Source organism: Melospiza melodia, chromosome 11, assembly GCF_035770615.1.
Source record: "Melospiza melodia melodia isolate bMelMel2 chromosome 11, bMelMel2.pri, whole genome shotgun sequence".
In the NCBI taxonomy this organism is placed as follows: Eukaryota; Metazoa; Chordata; class Aves; order Passeriformes; family Passerellidae; genus Melospiza; species Melospiza melodia.
Window position 1 is genome coordinate 16919580 of NC_086204.1, and position 12193 is coordinate 16931772.

General features: G+C 39.9%; 1 long non-coding RNA gene across 1 annotated transcript in view; it reads right to left on the reverse strand.

Moving 5' to 3' along the window:
- LOC134422789 (uncharacterized) overlaps window positions 1–10035 on the reverse strand; it is a 44257-nt gene extending 34222 nt beyond the window's left edge. The window contains exon 1 of the long non-coding RNA XR_010028940.1: window positions 9804–10035. This is a non-coding gene — a long non-coding RNA (uncharacterized LOC134422789). The remainder of the gene's footprint in view (window positions 1–9803) is intronic.
- Window positions 10036–12193: the final 2158 nt, after the last annotated feature.

Sequence of the window (12193 nt, forward strand, 5' to 3'; positions counted from 1 at the left end):
CATCCTCATGCTCAGCATTACCCAGCAGCAGATGAGGGCCATGGCTGCTCCCCAGATATGTGACCCAAAGGAGAGGGGGACAGTAGAGGAGGAGGGGGAAGAGTTTCTAGGCACCCTAATCCTCCCCACTACAAAACTGCCACTCCAAATGTAACTTTGCATTAGAGCCATGGGAAGTAGATTGGTTACAAGTGGTAGTAGGGCTCTCTGAGCCTTGCTGCTCTTACAGAACATATGCTGGCTCTGGTTTCATACCATTCCTTTTGCACTTTCCATTTTCGGCTCTGAAATCCTGATGGTAGACAGAAAAGTATATTTCTGCTTAGATTTCTATGTATCTGTGAGCCAGCTTTACAGCTATGAAAACTGCTAAGTCACTTTTGTCAAAACCATATTTGAGGTGTTACATATTTCCTGCTGTTTAGGGGGATTTCCTCTCAGTCCATGTGTGTTGTGACCTCTCTACTGGTGTGAAACCATGTAGGACACATTTTTTTATTAAATGTGAAATATAACAAGGCTAGAAGCTTTTACAAAATCTGCTATTCACAAGTAGAAAGTAGTAATTGGACATGAAAAGGAATCACCATAACATTATTCTTAAAAAGTTTCATCCTTCTGTCCTCATATAAAAATCGATTAGGATGCCCCATGCAACTCAGTGATGCTTTTTAATAACAGGTAAGAAATAGTGCCCTTATCCTCACTTCAGTTCTCAGTGCAGAAACAGACACAAACATGATATTCAGGAGGTTCTGCAGGCCTAGCTTTATACTAAAGGTTGAATATCATAAACTGTAAGTGAGCTTTGATCCCCTCCCTAGAACAGGCAAATTTAACCTGTGTGAAGTTCTGTAAGCATCATTCTCTGCAAGAAGCAATTTTATTGATCATAGCTGGGTGTACATGTTCAACAGTCAGAGACTGGCTTTAAAGAATAACATATCTCAAAATAATCAGTATAGAAACTCCTTATTTTCTTAACCATTTACACTAAATGGGAACAAATAGCACCTTGGAAAAATGCTTTGTCCTTTTGGCAGGGGAGGATGGGAAGCTTCTAAAGTAATAGCTGAGAAGCAGGTATGAAAATAAGATCATTACAGCTATTGTCTCTATGCTCTATATCCATGTAGGCACAGTATTGTAGAAACAATAGAAAGAAGAGGGGCAGGGTCTCAAAATTCAGAGCATTTTGTTAATTTGTGACATTCCAATTTTCAGTCAGAATTTGCCCTCTTTCAAGATTTTAAAGTCTGAGATCCCAGTAAATGGTTGTGGCAAATGAGATCCTTATCTGTGAATTCCCTCCTCAGAACTTCTGGAAAGGTTTGCCATTTGACCCCAGGTGCATTTGGAGGTTGTGTAGGGCTCAGACACATGGAACTGTCACTGATATCATGAAGTGCACCCCTACCAATGCCCCCATTGAGGTGTCAGCCCACCCCTGCCTCAGAGGGGCTGTCACAGAGGAAACTCATCAGCCACCTAGCCACAGTACCTAAATACATCAGGAACCAGGCTGTCCTAGTTCTGCTGCTCACACAGTAACTTGTTTTTCTTTTTATAATTATGTCTTAATCATTCTTTATGCTGAAATAATCATAACATATTTACAACCAGACTCTATTTTAATTTTTGTCTTCAGATCACTTTCTATGTGGCCTCATACTGCCATTCTCAGCCCAAATGACACCCTTCCTATCAAAGCCAATTTGGATTTATTTTCTCAAACACAAGTTTGCAAGGTATCTCTGTCAAATGATTTACTCAAGTTCAGATGTTGCAAATAGATCTGCTGGTGTAAAGAGGCAGAGCAGCAATTCTGGATCTGACCCAGCAGGTATTGGGTTTCTCATTGGTGTATTTTGAAACTCTGTAACGACACCTCATTTGTGTAGCACAGCTTCATAGCCCAAAAAAATGTGATGCTTGGCTTCATAACCCAACAGATATGTTGCTTGCCTGCTCACTCCAGTTGTGCTTCTTGTTTTGAGTACAGATGAATACTTACTGGCAGGTAATCACTGGAATCCTTTTTCCAAACATCATTAGCTTTTTTTGAGGCTGTTGTTGCTTTTTTTTCCCTGATATGACTTTTTCCTCATCTGCCATAGGTAAATATTTGAAAAAATCCATTAGCTTCTCATTGTTCTTTAGATGAGTTTCATCTAGACTTGCTCATTTACACATATTCAGGTTTTACAAGTTCTTTTCCCCTCACTTTTTAATCAAACCCCTGTTTTCACAAGGCCTCCACTTCTTCCTAATTGTCAGTCCCTATTATTTTTGTTCAGGACTGATTTTTTTTCTTTTAAAAAAAGCAGCTCTGATGCTCATCCATTTTAAAATCATAATTAACTTCATCTCCTTCCTCATTTGCTAATGGGTCTATTTTCTCTCCAGTATTTCCTTTTCCCCTGGTAGACTCATAAAGTCTCTCTTGTTTCTCTTATCCCCTTTGGCTAACTTTAACTCATTCTGCCTTAAGCTGGGGAAAGGGAGACCTTCACAACACAGTGCTCAGAACTTCCACACCATTTTATACTTTGAAAGTCTTTTGCAGACACCAACTCATTAACTCTCATAACATGCCAGTGAGGTAGAGAAGTATTTATAGCTGTATTTTGATAAGGAAAGGAAAGGGGAGGTCTTGCATAATTGATGCTGACTCCAGAGGGGCTGCTCCGAGGGCCAAAACCTCTGTCCATGTGTCCAGGCAAGCAGACAATGAAGCCTGGTGGTAGCACAGCACCATCAACAGCTGGGCTGGAAAGCTGAGCTCCGGGGAGGAAGTGAAAACCTGGCTTTCAGCTGCCTTTATTTCAGTTTAATTTTTAGGTGAAGATCCACACAGGTTACACACCTACGTTTCAGGTCAGTTCTGCTGGTCAGATGTACCTCCACAATATTAGTACCTCTGGCCAAAAACCACCAAGGGTGAAAGCAGTGCAGTGTATGCCTAGAAGATATTTTTTGAAAAGTTGTCACTTTATACAAACCTCTTTACTTCCTTGATAGCCATTACTTTTAGAAAAACAATTTACAAACCATATGCTCAAGATGCTTGGATTAAGACTTAACTAACCTATTTTACACAGGGGCATATCATGGGCTGGGTTTATTTTTGCATGCAATATGCCAGCCTGGGTTTCCTGTAATTTCCTTTAGCTTCATTATACCCACACAGCACTGAGTACAGGATTTTCACAGCGTTTCTTAGCGTGTGATCCATGGATCACTGGTGGGCTACAAGAAATCAGGAAGTAGTGTATGAAACAGATGCATGATTTCCAAGGAAGACCAAGAGCCTAAGCCATGCAAGCACATTCCACAGTGAGCAAAGTGAAAGGTTGGAATCAAATAAAAAAAATGAACAATCAAACCTATCTGAATTTTTCGCTGGTTTGCAAATGAAAAGACTTGTGGTTAGGCACACAACAAAGCCTGAGGATATTTTTGTCATGATCCTAAACAGTGGTTAAACACTGCTTTGTATGTCTGGAAATCTAAAAATTAAATGATTTTCATGAGACTCTTCTTCTAAGCTGATGTCAGCAACATCTTCGTCACGCTTGCTTGAATGGGGTGCCTCACAACACTGCTCCCTGGAGCTTATTGCAATCCTGCCCCCTTCAACTGCTGCCCACGGGGATCCTTACTGAGCTCTCTGAGGAGTCCTCTCCCTTCCCATTCTGTCCACACTGCCCTCATTGCCCACCATGCCTCTCTTTCACAGGCACAGCCCCTGCCCAGGGGCTTCCAGAGGCAAAACTGGTGCCAGGCTGCAATTTATGGGGCTGTCAACCAGGTGAGGTACAGACCTGTGATCTTCCCCTCTCCAGGGGACTTCCCAGGGTGGAAAGTGAGATGTGATGCTCTAGTTCCTTCACCTCCAGTACCTTTTCAAGAAAATGGTCCACTGTAGGTCCTGGATCTCTATTTGTATTTGTGTGTGTATGTGTGTGTGTGTGTGTGTGTGTGTGTGTGTAGGGGAAAGCATGGGAAGCATCCAGCCCATAAAAGAGACTTGCAGCAGAGGTTCAGCACATAGCCTGTTAAAAGCTCTCCCAAATTGTGCTGGCTAACTACCCAGTTCCGATGTTTATGGAGGTTTCTTTCTGAGGGCTGAAAGTTTGCATCTGTGCTTCTAGTTCAAGTCCTCTCACAAATTTGAACAAAGAGCTTGTAAAGTTCTGCATCTTCCAAATTGCCCCATATAAGTTACTACTGAAACCACATCCAAATTGCTCCCCCCCTCCACCATACCTTCCACAGAAATGACCTAAACTTTGTCAGGTTCACATGTCCCTAGAGATGATCTCATTTCACTGCTTCAAAAGAGCTTTGGTCTGCACAGCCTGTAGCAGCAAATTTACACTTCAAAAAGCAGACAGCTTTTTCCACATCTTATTCACTTAATGGGTGAGAATGTAAAATTAGTTCCGTTGCTGATGAGGACCTTGAGCCAAATGAAAAGTGTTCATTTGTCAGCACAGACTTACAGCCTAAAACATGATTATATAGGTAATCCAATAATGGATTTTGATGCTGAGCATTTATTTATATACAGAATGCCTTGTTATCTGTTGATAATCAGGCTCTACAATTTACTCTCTTTTGTGTCATTAGCCATAGCAACATCTTCCAGACATATTACATTTGTGTGTCAACATACAAACACACATAAAAACTTCCTGACCAAAATGCTGTCTTTTTCTATTTTCTTTGAAAGAACACTGGAATTTGAGCTTTTTGTAGTTTAAAATATTAGTAGGACATGAATCATTTTTGACTGAGAACCTCTCTGCATCTTAGAAGTCTTAATAGATTAAAATTTGAAACATAAATTTTGTTTCCTTATCTATAACATCATACAAACTGATTTATCCCTGTTTTGCCTGATGTGAATGCCAGTACCTAATTATTTCAGGTATAAATTTGTATACCTTAAATGGTCCCTGTCCTAAAGTATTCCATGTCCTAACATCAGAGGATATATTAGACTTTGCTAAGTATGCAAATGCTGTTGTTTGAAGGCTGGACAGAACCACCTTTTATAGAAAAGTAAGTAAAACATGTTAAGGTCAATATCAGGCATTGATCCTACATCAGGTACATTCAAATAAATCAGAAAATCAGAAAGCTGTTTGCATATCCTTTTTCAGCTTTCTGACTAACTGCTGTTGCTACCTGATACTCCTGCTGTTGGGTGTATGACTGTAGCTATATAACACTGTAGTACTTGGACAGTTTATTAGTAAGTTAAATACAGAATACATAAAATTCAAATATTTAAAATGGGGAGACATTTTAATAGCTATGCTACAGTAACAGTCACCAGATATTGAAAAAAAAAAGTCTGTGGGAAAGTAAAATCACTCCAGTATTAAACTGGGAGTTAATTGCAAATGTGGGGCACACCTGCAAACTCTGTGAACAATCCTACAACACCACACAAAGCAACTTCTGTGCTAAAGGATAGCTCTGCCTGCAGAAACACCCAGGAACACCTCTGGAGGTTGGATGAAGTCTTGTCTAAATTTGGCAGTCAGGAACAATTTAAAAGTAAAGTCATTAAGTAAAATTTACCTCAAAGGGTACTGCAAATCAAGGATGCAGGTGAGACGACGTATGAGCCAAACTTGAGCTGTGCCACTGCCTCTCCTCGAAGCAGGATCAGGCCTCCCTGTGTGCTTTTGTTTAGCTGAAATTTAGTCTACAATAAATACTTATATATTGCTGCAACATGATGTTTTATTGGGCTGCACTAGTTTACTAAAAACAGCAGGCTGGTAATGGCAGTGCTTGTGGTTCTGCCTGTAATTCATTTGTGGATGGTAATGCACAGGGAGAGATATGATACAAGATAATAAGGCAAATTAAAAAAACTACTAAACTCAGTACTGGCAATATACAGTATATTAGGACCATGTTCAGACAGGCTGATTCTTTGGATATTTTTATTTTTTGTTTTACCTCTGCAAGGTAATTCATTAGATATTCGCTTGGGCAAAGAATAAATGAATATAGCATACATTATATCCTCACTTTAGTTGCAGAAACAAATCTTTCCTCTACCTGCCAATGTAATCTTCAGATTTTCGTTATATAAAACACCTCAAGAAAAATGCACCTTGGTAAGATTTACACTTTATTACTCTAATGATTCCACAAACACTGCCACAATGTGATGAAAGGCAAAGCAGTCCTGATCTGATTGAGAGCTAATAAAAATCAGTACTGAAAACTGAAAATAGCACCCTTATCATCTTTCTTTCATTTAGACCTGATTACTAGGGGATTATAATGCAATCACAGCTATGTGTGAGAGGTAGCTATGGGAACCAGTTTTAACTGTTTATCTAGCCAAAGATCTTAATTTAAGTTTGAACACTCTGATTCATTTATATGTAAGACACCAAGGAGACAAAATGCAGAAGAAACAGATGCTCACTTGTTCTTTCCATTTAACTTCATAAGCTACCAGCCAATTTGTCTTTCAGGGACAAAATTAATTTTTGATGACAATGTGAGCAAGTAATAAAGTAGGAGTTCCTGTCCTGGGAAACTTGTTAAGGCCATGTAATGTTCTGGAGTTATTTAGAAAAAACAATTTGCTCATAGACTTGCAGGGACATCTGTAACAGAGTTTTCTTTGTCCCTGTGTTGTTACTCATTTCTGGGGGCTTTATGACACCTTTTCCAGAGGCTGATTTGAAAAAGTTCAAAAGGAAATATATTGCCCATTATTTCTTTCCTTTGGGGTATTTTCTTTTTCTTAGTCTGTTCCTTTTCTTTCCCCTTCATATTCACAAATCATGCAAACCTCAACCCACTTGCTTTGCTACTTTCACACAGGCAGAGACACCAACCACCAGCCAGGAGAGCTACAAAATTAATCAAAAATTATCTGAGGAAAAGAGTTTGTTGGAAATTTTGAGGTAAGTGCACACCTGAAAACGTGTGACAGAGCACTATGAAAAAGTCTGTGGTACATTTAGGTGGGAAGGAGCTTTGCCCATTAATGCTGTAAACTCTGTTAAGCTACCGTCACGAGCAGGGGAAAAATGTCAAAATGAGGCAGGGAGAGAGCAAAAGAGAGAGTGATATCTCTCCCTAAGAGCTTGCATTTTCAATATGGGCTCTGTGTACATGCTCCTGCATCACTTAACCAAAATGTTCTCCATCTTTCAGTACCTTTGCTGGCACTGTTTCCCCATTTTGGTATTTATTTCACAGGTACAACTCTTTACTCTGGTAATACTTTCCTATCATTTGGCTCATTTATTGGGGTTTTATCCTCACCTGGCAGGCCCTCCACATCTCAGGTTTTCTCTTAGGTAAATTCCTACAGTGTAATGTCTATCCATTAGCACATTTAAAATTGCTTCTTCTCCTGTGCTTAACACTAATTTATAGCTTATGTGCTTCACATGAAATGTTCCTTTTTCAGCAGTTCTTTTGAAGAAAGTTTAAAGTAAGTTGCAAAATGTTTCTTTTTCATCTAAACAGGGAAATGAATTTAAGAAAGGTAGAGAAGAGCCTGAAGGTTTAGCTCTTTCAAAATTTAAACAGAATTCAAAACACTGTTGGAACACATCTGTCAGAGAAAGCATGAGAGCACCTGCATTTTAAGAATGAATCTCATCCCTAACTCCCTCTTTGATAATAGCTTGCATGAACAGCACCTCTAAACCACATCAATCCCAGATGCTTTCCATCTATCCAGTTATTATTTCCCTTGGCATTGAAGTGCAGCTACTTCTAGACTGAAGCTTCTCAGTGATGTGCAGCCTACTGTACAGCACCAGGGCTCACAACAAGAAGTCATTAAAACTATTCAGCTGAAATTATAGAACAAGGGGAATTTTAAACAAGAAATTCAAACCCCAGCTTGGCCAGGATAATGCATAGAGCAGTGTTAACTCTTTATTTAAAGGCCAGATGGTTTCAAACACAAATAATAAGAACTAACTTTGAATAGGAAAATCCCCTAAGAATTCAATGAAAATGATAAACTACCATGATTCTGTTTGTATTTACACAGCAGGATCTCGCCAGCCCCCTGTTGAGCATACAGGCCATGGCCTGGCTCTGTACCTGCAGTGAAGAGAGCATCACAGCTCAGCTGTTTCCCACTGCTCTGCTTTGCCTTCAGTTTTCAGTGATCAAGACAGAGCTTCTAGACACAGCCACCCAAGTGTGGTGGCTTGGCCATTAGCACCAGTAAGGGTGTCCCTGGTAAGGATCACTGCAAACTTCTGATCAGTAGGAGCCATAGGAAATTTCATTGCATTGCTTGAACAGCTATTTCTTTTCTGTCTTTGCCACACAGCTTTGAAGGCTTTTATGCAAAGGCAGGATACATACTGAGGCCACACAGATGAAAACAGAGCATTGACTCATGTTTCAAGAACACAGAGTAAGGAAAGTTCACACACTTTAGAAAAAAAAAAAACCACAACACTTTGCAAATTAAATTAGTGCTTGGGAGAGATGAGATCAGTCAGTGCTCTGGCATCCTCTTTCACAGGGATCTGCAGCAGGGACATAAGAGCACAGCAATGTTCCTTTAGGGGGATGCTGATGAAATTTCCCACCAAGACACTCCACAGGTTTAGGACATATTGATTACCAAGGCAAATTTAATAAAAAAAGAACGTAAGGATATAAAAGAAGACACTGTTGAGGTTTGGGCGGGGGAAGTTTGACTGGTTATTTGTAGAGCTTTTTGACAATTCTGAAAATTCATGTTGGCCTGCTGGGAAGCCAAAGAGTCACACTGGGGAAAAAATCCAATTGGTTTTCTGGGTTGCAGGTATAGGAAAGAGATGGCTGAGGTAGGCCTACAGTTTACCAAATATTAATCTTCCACAAAACAAAAAAGTTAGCATATAATTAAGGTAGAAAGTATCCTTAGGTTGAAAAAATACTAAACCAAAAATGTACATTAGTCGTAAAGTATAAATACTAGAAAAATTGAACATTTCAGTCCACTTCACCAGTTACTCAGAATTCTTGGCAAAGGGACTCAGTAAGAGCAATTTAAGATGGGGAAGTGCATAAAAGAGAGGGGTGGAGCATTGGGCTGGGGCAATTTTGGGAAACCCGATCCACAGAATCACATCTGCCACTTTATTTCCTGTGAAAGTCTGAGACCTGACAACACCACAGTGCAAAATTTCTTAGCTATATCTTTTAAAACCTTGCAGATCATGAAGACATTAGTAGAACAATGAAAAACTTGGCATCTAAATAACTCTATAAAGTATTTCCAAAACCAAACAGATATTTTCCACTCTTCCACAAAACTCAATATAATGTAACTTATTACACATTTTAATGCAGAAAGTCTTACATAACTTGTCTCCATTTCAATAAAGCTGTAAATTTGGGGGCTGTATATATGGCATGCAATTTTGATGAAATAATGGGGGAATAGCATAGCTGGGCTGGAGTCACACGATTTAGAGAAAAGAGAGATTCCACAGGCCTCTTTAAAAAGCTCTCATCACAAAGTGAACCTATAACATTGCCTTTATGGTACTGAGCCCACAAGACCAGAAGATGACAAGCCTGTTTAGGGTGGGAGATGTTGAAGCAGGATGCCCATGCCTTGGCCTAGTTTAGCGTTTTACAGACTGTAACCACCATATTCCTGCAAAAACAGAAGCAGCATGAGCTCTCTCAGCAGTACACTAGGGCCTAAACTGACAACAGAAAAAGGAAGTGTTTCTTTTAGCTCTAAAAATTAGTGCAAAAAGCATATGTGAGCTACATGCAAGCTGTGTCACTAATACCTCAGTCTTCAGTGAAATGATCCCAAACTGGTTCACCTCTGATCTTGGAGGGCGGCAGTTTTCAGAAGACCAACAAGTCAGCAGATGCTCATCCTTTCTGCAATGCCTCATTAGAAACCAGATCTTTGTTTCGTGGTGCATAAAGGCTGTCAAACTTATGAAGCTCAGAAATCTCAAGGACTACAAAATAAACCCACTCCTGTGCAGTGCTAATACAGGAAATTCCAGTGTGAGGGAATGCAGCCTCTGTCCAACATACCACAACTAGCAGAAGAATGTGGCTTCCCAGGAAAAAACCTTTTAACTGGTTCCTAATGGGCTTATGCGTAAGTTGACTTTGTGTCACAGTAACAAGTCCATTGGTCCATTCTGCCACGGATGTGTTGCAGCTGGCCTTGCTGTGAGAGCAGCAGAGCTGTGCTGGACAGCCTGCTACGTGTCCCACGAGGGCCTGCACAACCAGGCCCATGGGACACATAAAAAAGGGTCATTTGCTTTTCCTGATGAGCTCAGGGGAGGCAGGCAGTACTGCGAAAGTTTCTCCCTTTGTATGAAATTAGAACTACCCTGAGGCTACCACCTTCTCTCCCTCCTTGTGAAGTCAGTAAAAACCATCAACACCTAACATATTAATTTAACTAAGTAGAAACTACAAATTGAAGCATATCCTGTATCATGAGAAATGGTCCTTAGTGTCTTCTGCAGTTGGCAAGACTAGCAGTTAGCACACATGATATTGTCTGTACCTGTGCAATAGTAACCTGACTACTGGGACCTACAACCCAAACTACAGACACCATACATGGCCTTTAGAGATAACTATTCTGGAAATGTTGGGGGGAAAAAAAGACAAAATATGAGAATTGGACTCTGAACCTGGCATAGTTCCAATAATGACAGCTTAAAGTCTGCCACTCTCATCTTTCCTCTGATAAACAGGTGGCAAAAGAATGCAAAAGATGCAAACATAGGTCTGTGTCCCTCTGAAGTGGTCCAAGCACAGTGGCACCATGCCCAGGAGCTCTGCAGGGTTGGTGGCAGAATGTGAACTGGGGTGCAGGTCCCAGAGTCTGCCTTTTCTTTCCCTTGCCCTCCAGTTCCATCTGCCTCTGTGGCACAGGGCAGGGACAGCATGGATGCACCTGGTGCTTTGAATTTGCTACTCACAACAGTTCCTTACACTGATGCATCAACTCAGCTGTAGTAAATCTAGTCTTTCAGGTTTAATCATATTATAAATGTTAGCCAGCTATCACAAAAGCAAAATCCCCTCCTTTTTTATACAAGGCCTCTCTCCCTCAGCCAAGTGAAAGCTAACAACCTGAGAGCAACTGTTACCAACACATGAAAGCTTGATTTTTTCAGCTAGATGAAAGGCACCAAACCTGAGACAAATATTTTGTCAACCCTCATGGGAATCTTACAAAGCCATCTCCCATCCTGTAACTGCTCTGTGGTTAAATAGCAGCTTCAGTTCTCTGATGTTGCAATCCAGCACCTTTCACAGGCATTAAATTCCCTCTAAATTAATTCTAAGGGAAAAAAATGCTTTCTGCTCAGAGTTATTTCTACTGCCCAGTTATTTTATATGAATCTGATAACTAGTTTCCTGCTACAGGGGTTACATCTTGAATACTTAATGCCAATTTGGAAATTTTTTAGACAAAACAAAAATACATCTAAAACATAACACACACAGTTTAGCTAAGTGTAGAACATTAATGCAAGGCATGATTGTAAAAACAGCACATAAATTGGAGGAGGGGAGCAGATTCAATGGATATCTCTCAGGGTTAGTACATGCTGTAACTGGTCATTCAGACATATCTGGTTCTGAAAGTACATTCTTTTTAGCATAAAAATCCCAGAGTTCAACAATTAAAAAAAAAAAAAAAACAAGCAAGAAGGATAGAGTGCAGCCAAAGGATAGCCTTTAACAACCATTTCAAAATGAAATCTAAATATGCTTACATAATAGATAAATGTTGGCTTCCAGAAAAGCTTTACAACACTTTAATTCCATCCTGGACTGGGATATATGGAATTGTTTTGAATTTCTATAAGTGTCCAGAGCTCTCTGCTAAGCACACAAGCTGGTATTTGATTCATATAATAGAAGCTATTTTTGCCCTGAAGTAACTCACTGCGCTCTTTCTGGTAACTTTCTGTTTTTCCTTTTGAGCCGCAGTACAATTTTATTAATAGGACTATACAATAATTAGTTTTCTCATATTTTCATCAGCCACTGATAACTCAACTGCCCTATTTTTTGCTACATGGATTCCAGGATCTACATTTTTAAAAACCATCAGAAGTTTCTTCCCCCCGTGACTTAAAACTCAGCAAACACTGGGGTTTGCATATTGGTCACAAGGTTCACTTTCATGCTG